General features: G+C 35.2%; 1 long non-coding RNA gene across 1 annotated transcript; it reads left to right on the top strand.

The window, feature by feature from the left end:
* Positions 1-224: 224 nt before the first annotated feature.
* Positions 225-835, top strand: LOC113353669. The gene is made up of 2 exons (XR_003361454.1): positions 225-411; positions 548-835. It is a non-coding gene; the product is annotated as an uncharacterized LOC113353669 (long non-coding RNA).
* The last annotated feature ends 8,064 nt before the right edge of the window (positions 836-8,899 follow it).

The raw sequence follows: 8,899 nt of genomic DNA, 5'->3' as shown, positions 1-8,899 counted from the left end.
TGCAACACTTTTTGACCAATCTAGCAATTCAATCTAGCCCATAAGGGTTAGCCTTATGCTAAAATATTGTAGATGCCCATTTTAGTGAGATCCTATTACTTGGGCACCAAGTATGTAAACTCTATAAAAGGAGTCTCAATCCTTTGTAAACACACACACATCTAATACACTTTCTCTCTCTTCTTCCCCTCTATTCTGTGTCTCCTTTTATATCTTCTCTATTCTGTGTCTCCTTTTATATCTTCTCTATTCTGTGTCTTCTTTTCTTTTACAGTATCTTCTCTATTCTGTGTCTCTTTTTATAAAATTTCTCTCTTTTCTTATCATGCACGTCGTTCTGCCACCTAGCCGTATAACTATTATTTTGGATGTTAATCAAACACCTCAAACATGATTAAAAATGTGGAAGAGGTGATCCGGGGAGCAATTTTTCTTTATCAGAAGATTATTTTATTATTCTTGTTCTAAATCTCACATTATCTATTTCTTTAGTTATTGTACACATTACCAGTATACTAACTTAGTAACTATCATCTGTTTGATTTAGATTTGTACGTGGGATGACTTTTGAAATTCCCAGAACAACATCTGCACGTTTTTATCCAAAGAACATGGGCTACAGATACCGTACTATGGCTGGTTGGACGTGGTTTCCAACCACCACCACGACTCATTGGTAGATTTGTTTTGTATGTCTCTTATGTTTGTTCGTTCTTTTACAATTATTTTCCAAGTTACAGGTTTCTTTTTCTATTTTTTTTTGGTTAGTTACTCGTTGTAATCATATGTTTGGTTAAGTTATTTACTTATATATGGGTGATCAATTTTGATTTCCTTTCTTCTCTTATTTCTTTTCATAGAGAAAGAAAAAAAGTTAAAATCCATTAGAAGATGGTTTACGGTTTTTATACTTCTAATAAAACAGTAATCATCAATAATTGGTGTTTTCTTCTTTAACTTTTTCATAGTGGAAAAAAAATAAAAATGAGAAATAGATCCATCGAAAGATTGAAACTGTAATCACTACAAATTGGTGTTATCGTAGTCTAAATACCTTTACGGTAGCTAATCACATGTATGGTTCATAAACCTCCGGCCAATTAAGTTTGGTACCTTCCTCAATTGAAGGAAGATCATGTGATTTTTGTGTCTGGTTTCTGTTCATTCACAAGAAACCATCAATCTAACCACAATATTTATTTTATTTTGTCGATACGATTTTCATGAATCATACAAACGAAACGGTATTGGTTTTCTCTCTTACATAAGATGCCAATATAGTTTGGTGTTTTCTACTAATTATACCTTTGATTTATATTTCTTATTAGAAACCATGAATTACTCTAAATTCAATAACGAAAATGACTCTTTTATTTTTCTTACAAAGAATCATGTAATCCAATTAATTTGGTTCCATGTATATCCTAATGGGATAAAGTATCGTTGGTATGATATTAACAATTGCAAACACCAATCAAAAGTGAAATTGTTACATCCTCGAGGGATATTGAACAAAAAGAATTTCCCGTATGGTAAATCTCCAAAATTTGAAACTGTTCTACTTGTAGTTGGAATACGGTCGGACACTAAAGATCAAAGAGTGCGCACCCGACTTGTTAGTTATATAATTAGTCCTTGTAGTGACTATATTGATCTTGAATTTAATTTCTGTTGAAAAATAAAGTCCACAATTTCATGTTGATAAGGTCATGGAATTATTTGGAGATTTATTTGCATATTTTATATCTTTTTGGTTGTAACCAATTAAATCCATGCTTTGTTCAATTTGTATTTCAAGTGGATTACATTTTTAGGATAATTTTTTAATGATTCTTTGAGTCAGTTTCTACTGCCAAATCTGGTATTGTTAAAATCCAGAAATTATTGTAAGTATATGTCCTCGAATTAATTGGATAATACTTTACGAAACTTGATTTAGTATAAGAGATATAATTATTCTGCCATAATCAGGGGGAGACTATATACACTATCAAAAGCTGGTGTTAATTAACTTTAAAAATTATATCAATTTCTCTCCCATTAAATCAAATCGATAAATGCTTCCATTAAATAATAGGCGTGAAAATGTCTCATTTAGCTTTTCCATAAGCTTATTATGCCGTTTGAAAAGGCAAATCCAATCACTTATAGCAAACATGTAGCATTTAGTACAAGCTACAGATAGTGCTCCAATAGAGTCTATCAAAAAGATCCAAATTCTCATAGTTCATATCTCCTCACTGGAAGATGGGGAAATTATAATGCCTGCGGGCGCTGATACCAGTAATCTGTGAATTTTTCAAAGTATGCATACATTTGGGGATTATCTGGGATCATAGTAAGCTATAAATTGTCGAATATTCGTTTATATTAGATTTTGAAATAATAAATGATGGTAGTTGTGAACCCCGACCTCTGCAGAGGAATATCGACATATGTGATTGGTTGGCATATGTAATCCATATTAGATTGGATTATTATAATTTCTCGATTAACTTAATTTTGGATCCAAGACTTGACACCTTAAAATTCCAAGCCTATTATTTACAAGTTGGTGTGATCATAATGCGTTATAGGAGAAATAAGTTCGTTGTATAAACAATTTGAGGGTTTTATTTTTGCTTAGACCCTAGGATTGTTCCAATAATTGCTCTCCTTCTATGTTACATTTGACGCGGTAATCCTTGAAGGACTTATATGTAATCGGAGAACATATTCCAATTTGTGATCCTTAAAGGATTTACATTATATTCAGGTAGCAACTTGACTCGACTATAAATGTCAAGTTTAACAATCCTTCATGTGTTTTAAAAAAAAAATTGGTATAAAACCAAGAATCCGGATTAATTATTTGATGATAACAACTTCATAGGTCTCTTGAGGAGTCCTCAAAAACACAAAAAATCCACGCTTTAGCAACACAAATTCTATTTTTTTTTTTTTATTTTCTTAAATCTGCAGTTAGAATTATGTTAGCTTAAACTCTTCTTTGGGATAAACTAGAGTTATTATTTTTGATGCTTGTCTTCTATAAAACCTGTTGAGTTGGTTAGCATCCATATTTATGTCAAAAGTTGTACTCTTTTCCCTTCGTTTCAGTTTTTGTCCCATGTGGTTTCCCTGACAAGGTTTTAACGAGGCAACATCTCTGGAATTTAAATTTCTTTTAATGTTGATTTTGTGCTCTTTTTCCTTAATCCATATTTTTTACTATTGGGTTTTTAATGGAAAGGTTTTAGCGAGACAATTAAACTCAACGTGGTGGTCATCCAAGGGGGAGTTGTATCAATTTCGTTTATTTGGTGGATTCCCAACATTAATTAGGTCCATTTGTCAGACCACATCAACATAACCACTCCTATGAATTTGAATATTATTATAATCCATATAAGTTAGCAATCCAAGAAGCAAGTCCTCAATGTATTTAAAGAAACATGAAGACTCGAGAACACTATTATTAGAATACTAACACAAAAGAACACTTCATCAACTGGAAGATTTCTCACGAAGGCATTGTTGTATCCAACATTCTCGTTTATCGAAATTGGGAAGTGTCGACTCGAAGATTTACAAGCCAAGATTTAAATGAACTACTTATCAGGGGGAGCATCATAGTAAAAGGTATTTTACTGGACGATCACGTTGTACTCTTTTTTCTTCATCAAGGTTTTGTCCCACTGGGTTTTTCCTTGTCGAGGTTTTAACGAGGCAACATATGCATGTCCAACTATGTTCTAAATTTTCTCATAATTGTACACTTTTCCCTTTGATCAGGTTTTGTCCCTTTGGATTTTCCTGACAAGGTTTTAATGAGGCAATTGCTTAGATGCATGTAGTTGCAGGAAATCCTACAACCACACCCTTAAGGAATTCAATAGAACAATTCAAGTAATCATCATAAAATTCATAAGAACATTTATTAGATCTTTAATTTGAATACCGAATAATCATAAAACTCTAACTTGGAGAACAAACAATTTTTCTCTCTCCTAAATTCCTTATCTCAACTCTCAAAAAGATCTCTCTCAATACAAGGTCGCTCGTCCCTTATATAGGGATTTACGTAGTGGATGACATCTAATAAATCCCTTATTTTTGGATCTGGCGTGCGTCATTGACGCACGCTTACATTGACTCTTTTCGCACGTGCTCTATAATATCGCATGATTCTTCACACTTTTCTCATGACTAAGCTTACGTCATCTGTTACGTCATTCTGGATATATTGTATGCGGTTGTCTTCGCTCAGACCTGATGGTCGTTATTTCACATGATTAATAGGTGTGCGGTATTTCACTCCTATATTTTCCCTCTTCTCATAACGTTCTTTTGACTAAGGGAGCGATATGAGAAATTCCCATTTATTTTACCGCACCCTCTCACCTTTTCGTATTCTTTTCTGCCAACATATTTCCTTAATTTAGGCATATCAACGTAAGCGTGTCTTCTCATCCACTCACTATCTGACACGTCTCTTGTAACCGCTTCTTCCTATCCGTTCGTTTTCAAACCATCGCATTAATAAGGTTAACACCTTGGGAACTGAGGGTAAATCTTTTATTTACTCTCGGTCTTCTTATTTCTTCTTTCTTTTTACTCCTTCTTCCCCCTCTCTGCAACTATTTTTCTTCTGCTATTTTTCTGATTTCACTGTTATTTTTCTAATCAGCCTTCATAATCTTACCCTTTTCTCTTCATCTCTTTACCTTCGTGCTTCACTTCTCATATTCTGATTATCACCCTGATTTTGATCTTATTTGATCATCTTTGAATATCGTATTTTCATCATCCCTCATTCCCATACTAAAAATGCCTCATGCTGGTTGGAAGAACGATATGGAATTCAGTAGAATTCAAGAGGAATTCAAGAATAAAGGTTTTATACTATCTGTTCCTCCCAATTCAAAATCCACTTCTACTCTTAACCCCAGTTGGTTCTCGCTTGCACTGGAATGACCAAAATATCATCATTTCAGTTGGGCAGATCCTCGCTGGCCTTCTCATTCCTCTTTACAACCCTCAGATACCTTTATTCTATAGGATCCTTTCTGATTCGAGATTCTCGCGTGCAATATATCAATTCAGCGGTGATTGCATTAGGATCATCGTAGAATACGCTCGTCGTGCTGCTGGATTAGAATTCCTCTACCCAAAAAAGGCTAGGAAAGCAGAGTATGCGAATTTAGAAATCAATCATGTAGAGTATATGATAGAGAATTTTTTCTCTCATTATGATATTGTTATCGTAAAGAATGAGTCATCTCGCTGGGGCGTTCGCTTGCAAAGGAAGGATGGAATTGCAAAAGAAAACAGAATCATGTGAAATATTGATTTTCATGACAAAACCAATAATTTCACGCGACATTCAAAGGATGATCGTTGGAATGTCTTCCCCATCATCCTAAAAGGATCTTACATTTCTGGTGTTGATGCTAATGGATCAATTAATCCTCTCCCTGAGGGTTTTCCCGTTTACAATCCTTGGGAATTCAAGTGGACAGAGAGAGATACTGTGGTATATGAAAAAGCGGAGGTCTAACAACACCACCCAATATTTCTCTTAGCAATCTGTATGGACTAAATCCGAAATACTTTCTGGAGAATCAATTAGACAGTCAGACTCAATCTAGGTAAAAGTATCTCAAGGAGTTAATATCTCTCTCTTGTTTTGATTTACTCAAGATAATAGAAATCAGCGAATCTTTAATCAAACACAAGGAATAACTTGGATGGTACCAAAGACCAATATCCAAGGATCAATCAATGACAGTCAACAACGAAAGGTTGGATTACTCTAATTGATGATCTAACACACAACATGTATTATTTCAATTATAAATATAAAACAATATAATGCGGAAATAGAAATAATACAGACACCAGAAATTTTGTTAACGAGGAAACCGCAAATGCAGAAAAACCCCGAGACCTAGTCCAGATTGAACACACACTGTATTAAGCTGCTACAGACACTAGCCTAGTCCAAACTAACTTCGAACTGGACTGTAGTTGAACCCCAATAAGTCTCCCACTGATCCAAGGTACAGTTGTATTCCCTACGCCTATGATACTAGCAGGATACTGCGCACTTGATTCCCTTAGCTGATCTCACCCACAACTAAGAGTTGCTACGACCCAAAATCGCAGGCTTTGACAATAAATAAATCTGCCTCACATAGACAAGTCTATTAAAGGATCAATCTATCTCCCACAGAAAAACCCTAAAGCTTTTGTTCCGTCTTTTGATAATAAACAAGGTGCACAGGAAACAATTGATAATGCGGTCTTATATTCCCGAAGAACAGCCTAGATAAATCAATCACCTCACAACAATCTTAATCGTATGGTAGCGAAATAAGATGTTGCGGAATCACAATCAATGAGACGAAGATGTTTGTGACTACTTTTTATATCTTGCCTATCGGAGATATTAATCTCAAGACAATCAATCTGATTGTACTCGTACGATAGAAGATGCAAGATCAGATCACACAACTACGGTAAAAGTAGTATCGGTCTGGCTTCACAATCCCAATGAAGTCTTTAAGTCGTTAACCTGGTTTTAGAAGAAGAAAACAAAAGGTTAAAGGAGACATGACTCTAGCACGCAAACTAGTATCACACGTGAGGTGTGGGGATTATTATTACAGAGTTACTAGATGTCCCCTTATATAGTATTTCAAATCAGGGATTCTCCTTGGTCACAAAGCAAACAATATCCATTGTTAGATGAAAACCTGATTTAGATTCAAGTTAATATTTCTCAACCGTTGGATCGAAAACTTAGCTTTTTATACACAAATGAAATGCACGCTTCTAGGTTTGTTAACCGTACCCAAACGTGTACATTGTTGGTTCAACAATAGTTAACCAAAAGATTAGCCATATGAGCGTTTCATACCAACCATATTCTTCTTCACCATAATTAGTTCAAATGACTCAAATGAACTAGTTAGAGAGTTGTTCAATTGCAAGGATATCCTATGTACTACACAAGACACAATTGAAGCAAAGATGATTTGATTCACTTGAATCGGTTCATGAAATTTATAGCCACAGTTTGCAATTTGCATTCCTTAGTATTTATAAGTTTAAGTTCATAAATCATCTTCAGATATATAACCTTCTTAAGTTCGCACACTAGGTTCGCGGAATTAAACAACCAGGCAGAGTTTACAAACTCCAGCAGAAAATATCGGCAAATACTTTCCGCCAGTTCGCGGACTAGGTTCGTGGACTTGTACTCACGCAACAAGTTTGTCAACTCCAGCACAATTTCTCGGGATGAGAAGTTTGGAAGTTCGCGGACTTGGCAACAAGCCATTCTTCCGGTTTCTCTTGATCAACAAAGTTCGCAAACTTTGGTTCAAGGAATAGGACTTATGCACACATGTGTTTCCACAACAATACTTATGTCCATCATTGGTTATGTAATCTAAACTCTCATTCCAGCCATTGAAACATTCTTAGAGGATGTTATATAGTTGTTACACCATTTCTCGTCAAAGTGATTGAAACATATCATGACTTTCGTCACTAGGTAAAGATAAACATGGTCGAATCGAAACGCTTACCAACACATATTTCGAGATATAGATAGGCGAGGTATACTCGGATCGAAATACCAAATGTGTATAATCTAAGTCTATATATAGCATACGACTTTTTGTCTCAAGAAGTAGGATATAGAGTAGATAGACTTTTGAGTGACAGATAAGTTCAAGTCGTCACATACCTTTTTGTCGAGAAGTTCCACCGGTTCCTTGAGTAGTTCTTCTTCTTGTATGATGAATCGCCATGAAGTATTTGATCTCAACTACACTTTCTATCCTAGTCTGAGACTTAGATATAGTAGACTAGAAATAAAGACTTATAGTTTTGATCACTAACATTGACAAACATGCTTGAGATAGCAACACATGCGAGTTCGACCGAGCAATGCTCTAACAGAATGTTATTCATAACTTCGCTTGTTTGCTTCTCCTTATTCACCATACTTTTTGCTCTTCTAATATTTGATGAATTTCAGGATGCCAAGTTGAAGAAGGATTTAAGGTTTTATGGGAGACAGAGCATGTTGGAAGCGCTACGTTCGATCACTGATGAAGTAAGAAATACCTTCTCTTGTATTTTAACAATATTGTTGCCTCTGATTCTTATCTTCGTGTGTGTGCGAAGGTTGACGCTGGTGAGGTTGGTGATTTTGGCGAGGCTGTAGGTGTTAAAGATAAACATGTAGTTCGCACCAAGAAGATTGTTTCTAAAACCTCTTCCAAGAATCCTTCAAAGAAGCGAAAGGCACATTCTCCCTCTTCTTCAAGTTCTCTTCTAGCGATGATGATGATATCCTTCTTACTGAAGACCCTTAAATCATCTCTTCTATGGAGAAGTTATCCGGTATCTTTTCTGACTCCATGTCAGCAATTGTAAATGCACCATTAACTCGCGCATGTAAAATTATTGCAAAGATATGTGATGCTCCCACCTTGGAGGGTGAATCCCTTCGCAAAGTTTCCTCAGCATTGAGTCCAAGATTCCAGTATTCACTTGGTCCTTTGGTAATCTCTTTGCTTTCGCCAAAGTATCTTTTCTTAGATGATACCTTGATGTCTTTAATTATGTTTAATATTCGCGTTATGTTTTCGCAAATGGTCCGTATGTCTTATGTTGTTTCATCTGACTATCAAAGGAAACTTCAAAGGATTGATGCTGAGAATACTAAACTCAAGGCCCAAATCTCTACTCATGAGAACAATGTGTCTGATCTTCGCAAGAAGAATAGTCAATTAGAGACTGACGTTTCTTCTTGTAAGAACCATATATCTGATATTCAGAATAGGAATGATCAAGTAGTTGGTGCGTAATTTTCTATTTCTTCTGCCAATCTGTTTATTCATAT

This window comes from Papaver somniferum, chromosome 2 (assembly GCF_003573695.1).
Source record: "Papaver somniferum cultivar HN1 chromosome 2, ASM357369v1, whole genome shotgun sequence".
Taxonomy (NCBI): Eukaryota; Viridiplantae; Streptophyta; class Magnoliopsida; order Ranunculales; family Papaveraceae; genus Papaver; species Papaver somniferum.
The sequence above is the reverse complement of the archived record's forward strand: the minus strand, read 5'-3'. Positions and strand labels throughout refer to the sequence as shown.